Source organism: Rhinichthys klamathensis, unplaced genomic scaffold (genome assembly GCF_029890125.1).
Source record: "Rhinichthys klamathensis goyatoka isolate OS25496 unplaced genomic scaffold, OSU_Roscu_1.1 h1tg000001l_1, whole genome shotgun sequence".
NCBI lineage: Eukaryota > Metazoa > Chordata > Actinopteri > Cypriniformes > Leuciscidae > Rhinichthys > Rhinichthys klamathensis.
This window is the reverse complement of record NW_026606555.1, coordinates 5201173-5215809: the sequence shown is the minus strand read 5'-3', so window position 1 is coordinate 5215809 and position 14637 is coordinate 5201173. Positions and strand designations below refer to the sequence as shown.

Sequence of the window (14637 nt, the reverse complement as noted above, 5' to 3'; positions counted from 1 at the left end):
TATTTCAGGATAACTTGAGTACTTATTATCCAGTTAAAAGTGAAATATGACATGCAGCAAAAAAGTTGTCTTCAATACTAGTATTGTTATTTGTGTGATTGCATCATGTTTATATTTTTAGCATGAACAAACATCCATAGCCTGGACTTCATAATGTAAAAAGGTTATTTTCACCTTTCACACAGCCTTATCTCATTAGGGCTGGACTGGGGCTAACACTTGGCCCTGGAAAAATCCAGTCCATTTGGCCCACGTTTCCCAGTAAACATCTTGAGAGCCTTTAAATTGAAAAATAAATTAAATATTGGATAGAAATCAATAACAAAAGCTATTACTGAATCGCAAATGCAGTTGACAATAGTAATGTTGCATATTTTGTCACATAAAAGTAACAGTAAATCAATGATTGTGAGTTAGGATGCAGTTGTCACGTATTCTGTGTTTTTGTTTCCCAAACGACTCCTAAGGTGAAGCTTTCTTTATTTCATTTATTCAGTTCATTTGGTTTCCATTGTTTCCTTTTTTTACTTCAGCTCTGTTTCAGTTCTCTGTTTTCTGATATTGTTGTAATGTTTTTGTGTTAAATGGGTGGTATAATGTGCTTTTCACAAGATGTAAAATAAATCTCTGATGTACCCAGAGTGTGTATGTGAAATTTTAGCTCAAAATACCCCACAGATATAGCATGTTAAAGTTGTCACTTTTTGAGGGTGAGCAAAAAAGCACAGTTTTTGTGTCTGTCCCTTTAAATGCAAATGAGCTGCTGCTGCTGCACAGTGGGTGAAGCTACAACAGCTTGTGTCCTTAGCAGCTTCAATTACCTCACGCAGACATGCACTCAAAATTTCAAAAACTTTTAGCCTTTTCACGAGTTCACACTTACATACAATTAGAGGGGGTAAAGTTTTATGCTCCAAGCTCGGAGTTCAGCCCGAACCCAGAGTACTCCCCCCATGTAAGTAGTTAGGACTAGAAGTGTGGAGAAGGGGCGGTGGAGGGGTGCTGCTAAACTGTCAATGGATTGAGGTGAGACTTCCGAGTCTATATATGCACCTCATATCATTGATTGTTGAGTGCTCTCCACCCGTGTTAATTATCTGAACGTGTTCCTCCCGAACTTTGTTAATAAAACATCCTTTATATGTTCAAACTGGAGTCAGAAAGATGGAGAGACTCAAGAAGTGACAACATGTAGACAACATTTCTGAATGGTTAGTTGATAAATTTATGTAGCATGTGTAGTTATCTTCTAGTCATTGATTAGCATATTCTGTCATGCTAATCTATAAATCACGTTCCCGTGGGCGAGGTTTATGTAAATTTTAGGGTTGGTGATATCACTTACCCGGGAGGAATGTCGTGTAGTCCTTACCAGCCGTTTGTTGTAGTAGCAATTTCTTTAAAAGAAAATATCTCCCTTTGTTTTGAACTTTGAGCGTCGTAACTTTGCAGATGTTGTTTATGCTCAAACAGCAACATTACACAGTAACTAAAGTTAGAAAAGTGAAATCATAATTAACCACCCATTCAATCTGTTGTATTTTGCGGATATTTAATTGATGAATCATTTGGTACATACATTGGATATAGATTCTATAGAAATTGATTATTTAAAAGTGGTTAGCAATTTTCTGAAACGGATAACTAAATACAAGAAAATAATTACTTTATAAGTCATTTATTTTACATGATAACAACAATGTTCAAGTGTGTGTGTGGATTCCCATCTTCCAGAGTTTTGTTTTTGTTTAATAAAGAACTGCTTAATAAAGATCACCAGGCTTCACCATTTCATGATAACAGTAAAGTAAATTTAAGTTAATATAAAATCTATAAAAAGTTCACACCAAACTTATACAGGGCTATATTTAATTATGTAAACTTATTCACAGGTTTTTTAATTGATTTGGTGCAATTTTCACAAACTTTTAAAACTCTTTCAAAAAAGTAGGGTACAACGGGGTTAAAGGCTCCTTTGATTTTATTTTTATTGGCACAAAAACGTAAAACTTGGCACTGCATTTTCTAAAACGTCTAGGTTACTAATGTAACCCCTGTTCCCTGAAGGCAGGAACGGAGACGCTACATTGGTACTGATGTATTGGGGTCTCGTCTAGGAACCTCCAAGTGGTAACAAAACAAGCCAATGAACATTGGCCACTGGCCAGTGAGATTTGCATGCCTTAGGCTTACATCAGTAACCTAGACGTTCCCATTCAGTCAGTCACGTTCGATGTTACGTCGATACTGACGTATTGGGGTCCTTTTGGTAAGCGCCAAAGCCACTGAACTGTGTTACAAATGTTGGAGATGCAGATGCTGGCAAGGTGCATGCCTCTTTGGCAACTGCTCTCACAAAGTCGTAACCTGCCCAGCGCCCCAAGTAAGCCAGAGGAAAGTCCACCATACCGAAAGGTTCTCACTGAGGGGACGGTCGAAGCTGCTGTTCCTGGCCCCTGGGAAGAGTGCTTTGGAACTCAATTCCCAACGTATCTCAGTCATAACCAAGCGCTGGGGAAGCGTCCCAACCCCAAAGGAGGAGAACACTACGAAGACCACACCCTGCCTGAAGGAAGGAAACGTGTGGAAGTACACATATGGACTGAACCGTACGGCAGTGGTACATATGGAAGGTGTCTGAGGCAGGTCCTACCTAGCCAGGGAGAACTACAGCGCAGAGCAGAGCCGCCCAGGAAAAGACACAGGTTCAACGAGAGGGAAACTGCATCGTGGACCATACGCACACGGGATTACCAAGGGGGAATCACATCATATGGGCATCTAGTCCAGTACAAGGGCTGACCTGGTGAACATGCACACTAGTACTGGGCCGGTGAGCTGCAATGGCGGCAACATAGACCTTCAAGCTGGAGGGGGACAGCCTCCACTCCAAGCCCTCTTGAAGGAAGGAAAGCACAGAGCCGACCGGGCATTTCTGGGGGTCTTCTCATCGAGAAGAACACCACTCAGCAAACAGACTCCACTTCAAAGCATAAGCGCGCCTCATGGAGGGGGCTCTAGCTGAAGTGATAGTGTCGACTACCACTGAAGGTAGGCCAGGGCAAGGGCAGCTTCCGCGATCTTGGTAAAGCCGCAGGGAGATAGGGACAGACCAAAGGGTAGGGGGGCGAGGAGCGCTAGGGCCCAACCTGGGAAGCACAGCGTACCAGAGTAGAAGGCGGTGAGTGTAGTGCACTTGTTGTGTGTGTTTACCCTTGTTTCACACACACACTGTTACATGTTACACCTGTTCTTGTGTTTATTGTTTTTGAATTTTGCTTATGAATTATCATAAATTGGAGTAAACCCTACCTGACTCACATAGATGCTTAATGTTTTTGCCTAATTGCTGACTGGCAAACATCCTCTGAGACTACACTTGCCATTTCCTCTTCCCACTGTTTCCTTAGAAAATCTAAAGATGGCCACACTTTGAATCAGACTGTAAACTCTAGATATCAGACTTCACTCAGATGCACCCCAGTCCAACAACTAACTATGAGCATCTTAACTATGAGATGGTGTCAAAAGAGTATTAAAATAATTTTTGACTAGGCTTTGTATTTAAAGATATCTATAAAAATTAGGAATATCAAAAAATGTAACCATATGTTCAAACGAAATAAAACTACTGCCCTTAAAGAAAACTCATCTAAATCCCTTTTTAACCCATGTCTGAAGGGCATGGTCGATTAACAGTGGGACGGTGGGAGAAATGCATTGGATGTAATTGGTAGTAAAGGAAGTGATTGTTTTGGCTTAAAATGTGACCTAAATTGTCGCCAATGGATTGCTTGTCAGATACTTCCTGTTTAGTGGTAGCAGGCACAGATCATTGAAAACAGAGAATGGCCTGCAAGACGCCTGTTCAGTCTTCACCCAAACAGGTTCATTCTCCTGATTCAAATGCTTTGCTCAATAAATAATTGTATCAATAATACAAGATCAATGATAAAACATGACGTTGTGCAATGCCAGTCCTCTTGTATCTTTTTGCCTTTCTGCCCAACACCCCCCACCTTATTGTGTTGGTTTGGGCTTAAAACGTTCAAGTGTGTGGCCAGCCTTAGGCAGTGTTGGGGTTAGTTACTTTTAAAAAGTAGTGTAACTCGTTACTTCTTTTTAAAAAGTAATCCGTTACTTTACTTAGTTACCCCATATAGAAAGTAACTTTTTACGTTACTCTTTACTTTTACGTTACTTTTATGTTGCTTGACTTTGTCAAGTCAAGTCAAGTCATCTTCATTTATATAGCGCTTTTAACAATGGAGATTGTTTTAAAGCAGCTTTACAGAGATAAAGATACAATTTACGGTAACAGAGATTGTTTTGGCTTTATAGCGATTTTTGAATAATGTTATTTCCAGCTAAAGTTGGTTTTGATTGATTCACTTCCCACAAAATTATCATTTGTTATTACATTAGGGGCCACTAAGACGACGGCGTTCTCTCTAAACAGACTTTAAACGCGAACCTGTGACCTGATGGCATTCACATGCGCATTCAAAATTTATTCTATAGTTAAATTCGTTTGAATATGTGTGCGCAGGTTTGTAATTTCCCAACAAACCATGCCTAAACAAACTACTTGTCTTGCCTATAAATTTGATACAGAATTTTATTTTATCACTTCGAGGTACGCGAACCGGATTTCAACAACGCTTTATCTGTAGAGTGGGAAAGGGATCCTCCATAGGGAGAGGATAGTTGACACTTCAGCACTGCATTGTCATCGGGTCCAGGCGAATCTCCTTCGTCAGATCTGGATACGGCCTGGATCCGGCAGGCTGCAGGAAAACCTCGGGATAAACAAAGACACTAAAGTTAGCGTAGATGCCATTCTTCTTATGATGTAACGAGTACATCTGGATTTAAGGGAAGTGTTCCCAGTTCCCGCTGACCTAATCTATGCAGCCTAACATTGAATTATTGAAGTCTATAATGTATTATGTGTATGCTAGGTCAAAGAGATGTGTTTTTAGTCTAGCTTTGAACTGACAGAGTGTGTCTGCTTCCCGGACAATGGTAGGAAGACTATTCCAAAGTTTTGGTGCTAAATAAGAAAAGGATCTACCGCCAGCAGTCGATTTTGATATTCTAGGTATTATCAACTGGCCGGAATTTTGAGATCGCAATAGACGTGAAGGACTTTAATGTTTTAAAAGCTCACTCAAGTACTGCGGAGCTAAGCCATTTAGTGCTTTGTAAGTAATCAACAATATTTAAAAATTTATACGGTTTAATAGGCAGCCAATGCAGTGTTGACAGAACCGGGCTAATATGGTCATACTTCCTGGTTCTGGTAAGAACTCGAGCTGCTGCGTTTTGAACTAGCTGTAGTTTATTTATTAAGCGTGCAGGGCAACCACCCAGTAGAGCATTACAATAATCTAGCCTTGATGTCATGAACGCATGAACTAATTGTTCTGCATTTGTTAATTAGAGCATATGGCGTAATTTAGATATGTTTTTAAGATGGAAAAATGCGGTTTTACAGATACTAGACACGTGACTTTCAAATGAGAGATTGGTATCAAAGAGCACACCCAGGTTCCTAACCGACGACGAAGACTTAACAGAGCAGCCATCAAGTGTTAGACAGTATTCTAGGTTATTACGTGTGGAAGTTTTTTGTCCAATAATTAGAATCTCTGTTTTTTCAGAATTTAGTAGTAGGAAATTACTAGTCATCCAATTTTTTATATCGGCTATGCATTCCGTTAATTTTGTGAATTGGTAAGTTTCGTCGGGGCGTGAAGAAATATACAGCTGAGTATCATCGGCATAACAGTGAAAACTAATTCCATGTTCCCTAATGATATCTCCTAATGGTAGCATGTACAGACTGAACAGCAACGGTCCTAGTACTGAGCCTTGTGGTACGCCATACTGAACTTGTGATCGATAAGACATATCTTCATTTACTGCTACAAACTGATAACGGTCAGATAAGTATGATTTAAACTTTGGGCAGAACCCAATATCTGTTCCTAAATGTGTAGGCCTACATAAATTTCTACTATGCATAATGCCATATAATGCCATAAATGCATAATGCATTTATCAAAAATTTTAATATTTATGAAGAAATGCCGGTTAATGGCTAGGCATATGCATGGGCGGCACTAGGGAGGGGGTAGAAAGAAAGCCCCCAAGAAAGACCAAAGCACCCCGTTAGCACCCCCAAAAATCATTTCTGGAAGTAATTATATTCAGGCTGTATTCTATGGAAGTCCTGAACCGCATGGTGAAGAAAAAAAAAGAAAACTTATCTTGTTATTAAGACATAATACGGGGATATTCTAATCTACATTAAGCCAAATTAAGCGTTCTTCTTATAATGGGTTTCTATGGGAGGAAAATGCTTAACGTGTAAGTAAAGCATTTTCTTACCCAGTTCATATTCTGAACTATGAGCCCAGTTCATATTCTGGGCTCATCTGATTTTTTGTACATAGTATAGCCTACTTTATTATGATTTTAGTATCATAATGATTAATAAATGCACGCACAATTATCCGTGAACTTGATAAATGTTGCAGATATGTTTTACTATGCACGTAAACAAATGCCTTTCAACTTATGTGTGCAAAATTCAGAATTAAATGAATGTGCAGCAATATACAAATAGAGAGTCTGTAGGCCTACTATAGCCTATGTGTTGTAGCCATTAAATAAGCGCATTTAGTTTCATATTTGTTAAAATATTATAATGTTATTTTTTTTCCATCTATGCTGATTATAAAAAGTGAACAGCGCGAGTAAGATGGATGTGCAATATATCGGGAGACATTGAGTCAATCAGACATGATTTTGACCACTTCATTAAGTTTTGTTTTGAAGAAAGCCTTTCCTTAAAGCGAATTTCGTTTTGTATGAATTGTATCTTAATCTTAATTAATTTTTTATCAATGCCTGGATTTAATAATTAAGAAGCAAATATAGGAGACAATATAATCATGGAAGCGCCGACGTGAACTGGAGCATCTCATCATAAATTAACCGAAACTCAACGTATAGAATTTAAGCTTGAAATGTCTTTAAACGAAACAATTCAAAACGAAAATTAATAGGCTACTCTCTGATTATGTAATCCATTATGTGCATTTCTCTCTGGGGCGTTCACTACGGAGATGGCGATCGCGGTCAAATCTATCAAATGATGGAGATCGCTGTCAAATCCCAGGGACAGATAATCTGTCCCTGGGGAAAGTAACGTTGCGCCGAATTGAAAAAGGAACTTTTTCAAGGAACATGACCCCCCCAGATTTATAGTGACCCGATCCGTCCCCCCCTCACTATACCTACAAAAGGTGACAAAAATCGGTAAAACAGAGGATTAACCAATGTTTTCGCTATATGTACATTAGCCAAAGTAGAGTGTCCCGGCCCGCCGCTGCTTCAGAATCGGGTCGGGACAGACGCAGGCTGATCTACACCGGTCACCATTACTTAGTCCACGTTCTCACTACACGCTGTTCTGTTGTCAATAAACACACGATGCCTTCATGCCACCGACGTTTACACTCTCTGTGTGTGTGTGTGTGCTACGACTCCTCCTGAGTGACGTCGCCAAGGTCCTATGAGGAGCTAGTAGCTGCCTTAATCGTGCCTGTAGGAGCGGACCGGTAACCATAGTGATCATATACCATCTATGACTGAGCTGAGTCGGTGATTTTCTGAACTGAACAAAATCGACTGTATAGATGCCACATAAAGGCAATGAAGAGACAAAAACAAAAACAATCACCTCGTTTTTAAAAAAAAAAAACAAACAATGTAAGTTAGGGGTTGAACGACTTCAGATTTTTTTAAGTCGACTGTTATGACATCAAAGTCGAGTCGACGTCGACTAGTCGATGACGTCATTAATAAAAAACACAAGAGAAGGGACTGCTTTGCAACATGCCACAATTTGCAATTAATTAACAGAAAATTATACAGATGCTGACAGACAGCTCATAATGGGGCCGTTTACACCTGGTCACTTCATGTTCTTTTACTGATCTGATTTGTCAAAACGATGCCATTTAGCCTACACCTGGTCACATAAATATGTTTTCGCAAAACAGATATAAATCCGATCTTCAAACAACGCGCTATGCAGATTTAACGGAGTTCACGTCACCGCAAGCAACAATAATGAGCTGCATTTTATTGATCATCAGAGCTCAAAATCAAAGACCGCAATAAGAGAGACAGCACTGGTAAGATCATTTCTGTTTCTTTACTTTTAATGAAGATGATTGTGTGTTAAGCGTCTGCGACTTACTTTCACTTTGATTTGCGATAGTTTGCACGTTGGCTTGATGAATAGATGCTCGAGCTGCTCATATGCGGCGATGCGTGTTGCCATAGCTTCATCGCTATAATACGCTCTCACACGTTTATTTTTAGCATTGTTGGGAGAAGTCCAGTTTCAACAACCAGATGCATAACACTTGTCCAGTTTCGTCTGTTAAGCGGCCCAGACCTCCTCCTGAGGCGGTTTGAGCGATCGGATTTAAATCCGTCTCGAGTGCGTTTCGGAGGGCATTTACACCTGGTCTTTTCACGATCGGATAGAGCTATCAGATCACAGAAACACAGGAAGTGCCCTGGTGTAAACAGCCCGCAGTTACATCATCATTTAGGATGAAAAGAAAAGGAAAAAAAGCTATAAATTCACATCTGTGCCTTAGTGATGCGCAGATCCAAGTAATACAAAATAATATTCCAATTAACTGCGGGTGAATTAGCTACATCATTAATATGTTTAAATAAATAAATGAAAAAAAAAATGTTTTAATGATTTTATTAAAGATACTGAACTCTCATTTCCGGTAGTGAGCGTGCGTCATGCTTTCACTTTCGTTTTCAACAATATCTAGTGTTAGGTTAGTAAAGTATTTACACACATTTGATGTACCAATGCTGCTTTCTTGCTGCAATGACCCTCTGGGCTCTTCATCTGTTGTCGTCTGCAACATGTTAGTATCAAAAGTAGCGCAATCATAGTGTCACATGATCATCGCGACTAGTCGACGTCAAGCTTAAAGCGTCGCGGTGTTTCATTAAGGTCGACTAATCGACTAGTCGGTTCAACCCCTAATGTAAGTATCCTATGCCTGTTGACTTTCCCAGATGTGGCAGATTAGATTTGTTAAGGAGAATAGCTAGTCTGACAATAAGGCTTTTGCACTTAGTAAACAGCAAAATGTGGAGACCATAATTATGCATTTAGGTGAGTGGACAGAGGCAAATAATGAATGAACACAAAAAGAATGGTTGAATAAATCAAACAATTTATCGTCGTCAGGAAATAATGTTTTATTTTATCATTTAACCCATTGTACTGTATAAATTGATGAGGTATGTTCACTGTCGTGTAAACCACTATAAGTATTCTGTCCTAGATGCGTGTTCCATCTACGCAACACTGACAGATAGCTAACAGGAGTCAGAAAAGGGGCAGACGCAGGAGTAAAGTTGAAAGTTTTACTGTGATATTCTTTCCTCTTCTTTCTCTTTTTTGTAAAAAGGCAAAGCCTTTCTGAGGCACAAAAACGTAAAGAAACAGAGAGATGACTTATTGTCCAACCGCATGGAAAGATACTAGAACACTGCGATTATTTCCTGGTTAACCTCTAACCCAAGAGTCACATGATCTCAACCAACCACTAAGAAAATATCTAACAGTCATCAATTTCTTTGTTGTAACGCCAAACTACCACAAGATGGTGCTAAGAAATAAAAAACAAATGTGTGCCATGACACTCCCCGTCTGGTATTGTTCAGATACCACTTTATAACCTGAGAATGTTCACATAAGACCTCACAAAATATCAGTCCTCTGTTGGCATGAGCAGAACTGTTTCCGATATAGGTCTGAGGAATGTCTTGATTGTCCCATTCCTTGCAACTCTTAGTTCGACTGTTCTGACTCTTTTGTCACTGCTGGTGAAAATCTTGGTTACAAGAGCCATAGGCCATTCATTGCGCTTACTTTGAGCATCCTTAAGAAGGACAAGATCGCCCTCTCTTAGATTTCGCCGTTCTTCTTGCCATTTGCTTCTGCTTTGAAGCGTTGCGAGGTATTCACGCCTCCATCTGCCCCAGAAAGTGTTGGCGAGATGTTGCACCCTTCTCCATTGCTGTCTATGGAGATCGGTTTCCTGGAAGTCACCTGGAGGTGGGAAGAGTGTATGACCCTTTTGAGTTAAGAGCGGGGCTGGTGTCAACAAGAAAGGTGAATCTGGGTCTGTGGAAATAGGAACAAGGGGTCTTGAATTGATAATTCCTGTAACTTCTGCCATCAAAGTAGACAACACTTCATGTGTCAAACAGGAAGGACTGATCTGTTGGAGCATGGAATCTAGTATGCGCCTGGAGACTCCTATCATTCGCTCCCAGGCTCCTCCCATGTGGGATGCGTGAGGTGGATTGAAGACCCATGAACAACCTTCTCCACCCAGGTACTTCCTCACACTAGGCTCTTGAGGATCATTTAGCACAATTTCCAGCTCCTTACAGGCTCCTACAAAATTGGTCCCGCAGTCAGACCGGATTTGTTTGGCAGGTCCTCGTAGAGCAAAAAACCTTCTCAAGGCGTTTATAAAGGTGGATGAATCCATGCAGTCAATCAGCTCAATGTGTATGGCACGAATACTCATACAAGTGAAAAGAACAGCCCATCTTTTGCTTTGAGCTTGTCCTCCCCGCGTGCGCCTTGCGACGACTGTCCAAGGTCAAAAAACATCCAGACCAACATACGTGAAGGGAGGTTCAGTGCTCAGGCGATCGATGGGTAAGTCCGCCATCTTCTGCTCAGTTACCTTTCCTCGAAGCTTGTTGCATATGACGCACTTGTGTACAATGCTGTTGATAAGCTTCCTAACACCAACAATCCAATACCCTGCATTGCGGATAGCTGATTCAGTAAACACACGACCCTGATGCTTGACTCGATCATGGTAATGCTCCACAAGTAGCTTCGCAGCATGACTGCGTCCTGGAACAACCAAAGGAAACTTCTCTTCGAAATCCAGAGTTGCATTTTTAAGCCGACCTCCTATCCTGAGAAGACCTCTACTATCTACGTAAGGGTTAAATTTTTTCAGAGCGCTGTGCCTCGGAATGTCATTTCGTTTCCCGATGCATGTAAGCTCTTCTTGGTAAGCTTCCCTCTGAACGCTCTTGATTACAACTTCCTCTGCTTGTAACAACTCTTTCACTGTATGAGGCTTAGCACAATAATGCCACGATCTACAGGCACTTTCTCTATCGTCAGACGACTTGTAAGTCTGGACGACATGTTTGAGAAAAGCTATGGCTCTGACTAATGACCTCCAAGAAGAGAATCGCTCGAATCGTTGACATTCAAGAGGAAAATCATCGGATACAGTAGTAGCAAGAGGACGAACTTCTGTGTCCAACTCTGGCCCGAGGAGGTCAAATTCCTTCTCCTCCGGAGACAGATTCTGATCCATTTGCGACAGGAAGGCAGGTCCTGTAAGCCAGGTAGTGGTGCCCAACAGAGCTGCTGGAACAGAGCGGGTGGCGTGGTCTGCAGGGTTATGCTTAGTAGACACATAGTGCCATTGCATTGGGCTTGACACTCTGTGGATACGCTGCACTCTGTTGGCTACGTATACGTAGAAGCGCCTTGTCTGGTTATAGATGTACCCCAGGACGACTCTACTATCCGTGTAAAACTCCACAGCATCTAGAGTGAAGTCCAGTTCGTTCATGAGTGTCTCTGCTATCTCTGCAGCTAAAACCGCAGCTCCTAATTCCAGCCTGGGAATGGTATGAGCAGCTTGCGGAGCTAATTTCGCCTTCCCTAGGATGAACCCGGTGTGGCATGCTCCTTCGCCATTGATGACACGAAGATATGCCACTGCTGCAATCGCTTTGACAGAAGCATCTGAGAAAATATGGAGTTCCTTTCTCAGAGCTGTTGAGAGAGTAGAACAAACATATGTTCTAGGAATCTCCAGCTGTTTGAGATCTTGTAGGGATTTCCTCCATGCATTCCATGCTTCTTCCTTATCTTCAGGGAGAGGAGAGTCCCAGTCAAAAGCCTCACTTGAGAGTTCTCGTAGCAGGAATTTTCCTTCAATGATGATAGGAGCAACAAACCCAAGTGGGTCGAAGAGACTGTTGACAGTAGCAAGTATCCCTCTGCGCGTAAAGGGCTTCTTAATGTCGGTTACATGAAAGGTGAATGTGTCCCCCTTTACATCCCAGCTAAGTCCGAGACTACGTTGGATTGGAGTAGGGTCAACTTCCAAGTTGAGATCTTTAAGTCCTTTCGCATGATCTTCAGTCGGGAATGCGTTCATTACTTCCTTGCTATTAGAAGCAAACTTGTGCAGTCTTAAATTCGAAATGGCCAGCATTTTCTTTGTTCGAGTCAAGAGATCAATTGTTCCTGCAGCTGTGGGTGTCGCCAAAAGTCCATCATCGACGTAGAATTCTCTTTCTACAAAGTGTTTAGCGTCTGAACCATACTCCTCCTCACCATAAGCCGCTGCTCGTCGGAGACCATAAATGGCTACAGCAGGAGATGGACTATTACCGAACACGTGCACCCTCATGCGGTATTCGATGATCTCTTTGCTGGTGTCGTTATCCTTGAACCAAAGGAAACGAAGAAAGTCTCTATCTTCCTCTTTCACAATGAAGCTGTGAAACATCTGTTCGATGTCCGCAGTTACAGCTACCAGCTCCCTTCTAAAACGCAGTAAGACTCCCAAGAGGCTATTATTTAAGTCAGGACCAGAGAGAAGAACATCGTTCAAGGAGATGCCCTGTTTTTGCGCGCTGGAGTCGAAGACAACTCTGATCTGATCAGGCTTCTGTGGGTGATACACCCCAAAGGTAGGTAAATACCAACATTCCTGGCCTTCTCGGAGAGGAGGGGCTACTTCGGCATGGTCACGATCAAAGATGTTCTGCATGAAGGTAACAAAATGAGACTTCATTTCAGGCTTCTTTTCCAACGTCCGCAAAAGGGAGGTTAGGCGTGTTAATACCTGTTCTCTATTATTAGGGAGTCGTTGTCGAGGTGTTCTGAATGGGAGTGGTGCGACCCAACTATTGCTCTCGTCCATGAACATCTCTTTATCCATGATGTCCAGAAAGCGCCTGTCTTCAATAGACAACCCAATTTTATTATCCTCCTTTGTCCTCTCGAAGATGGTATCCCCTATGGCATAGTCATCAAAGATGAAGGTGCCGTGCGCCAGAGATATCTCAGGCAGAGGCTTGATGTCAAACTTCTCCCTGACGTTGAGTTTGTTGGGACATGGAGGAAGTAGAGAAGGACGTCCATTATCAAGTACATGGGTGCGGTAAGCACTAAGTGCTGCAGACCTGTGCACGGCTCCTAAGCAGACATCTCCCACTACAACCCATCCAAGGTCTAGCTTTTGCGCGTAGGGTGCGTTATTAGGTCCATTGCGTTGCTCCCGTACTTTATGAACCTGAAGGATGTCACGACCCAAAAGAAGAAGAATTTGGGCTTCTGGATCCAAAGGAGGTATGCAATGAGCGATGGACTTTAGGTGAGTGTGCCAACGTGCTGCGTCAGGTGTTGGTATCTCAGCCCTGTCGTCCGGCATATTGTTGCATTCGATCAATGTTGGCAATTTCACCTTCGTCACTCCATCTAAAGACTCTATAATGAAACCTGTAGCTCTTCTTCCTGCGGTCTCTGTCACACCTGCACAGGTACGTAGAGTATATGTTGAGTTCTCTCCTTTGACATGCAGCAAGTCGAAAAACTTGGTTCTAGCAAGCGATCTATTGCTCTGGTCATCCAAGATCACATAAAGCTTGATTGCTCCTTCTGGGTGGCCTTCTGGGTAAACCTTAGCCAGGCAAATTTTAGAGCAGGACCGTGAACATTTGCCGTAACCACAGACTTCTGTACACTTGGAAGTAATAGCAGGTTGAGGCTTGTCTATCTCTCCCTCCCCGCCATAATCAAATAAATTTGAAGGCGGCGGTCCTGGATGAAGCGCTCCGATATGAGCATCACTGCCACATTCCTTACATTTAATAGCTGCCTTGCAGTCCCTGGCCAGATGAGTGGTTGTTGCACAGCACCTGTAGCAAACACCTTTCTCCTTTAGGAAAGTCTTGCGCTCATCCAAAGGTTTGATCCTAAAACCTCTGCAACGATTGAGAGGGTGGGGCTTCTTATGAATCGGGCAGGTCTTATCCACATCATCCAACTCATAATTTGAGCTGCGTGTCTGACTCCCAGTCCCTAATGACACTTCTGTCTTGTGAGTGTAGACTGGGCTTTTCATTTTTCTCTTAAATGGCTCCTCTGGTTTCAACACACTATGGATTCCTGAAGACAGAGCAAAACTTGGATCGTTGCGTGTTCGAGCCTCTCTGCAGATGAACTCACAGAAGAATGAGAATGGAGGAAAGGCGACTTGATGTGCTGTTTTATACTGAGAACCCTGAGCCATCCACCTCTCCTGAAGACTATAAGGTAACTTATCCACGATAGGAGCAACACCACGAGCGGTGTCAAGATAAGTAAGTCCGGGTAGGTAGCCTTCATGTTTCGCAGACTCCACTTCCTGTAGAAGATCTCCAAGTTCTCTTAGCTTTTTTGCATCTTTGTTGCTGATTTTTGGA

General features: G+C 42.0%; 1 protein-coding gene across 2 annotated transcripts in view; it reads left to right on the top strand.

Moving 5' to 3' along the window:
* lama4 (laminin, alpha 4) overlaps positions 1-14637 on the top strand; it is a 76350-nt gene that overhangs the window by 8356 nt on the left and 53357 nt on the right. The window lies entirely within an intron of this gene.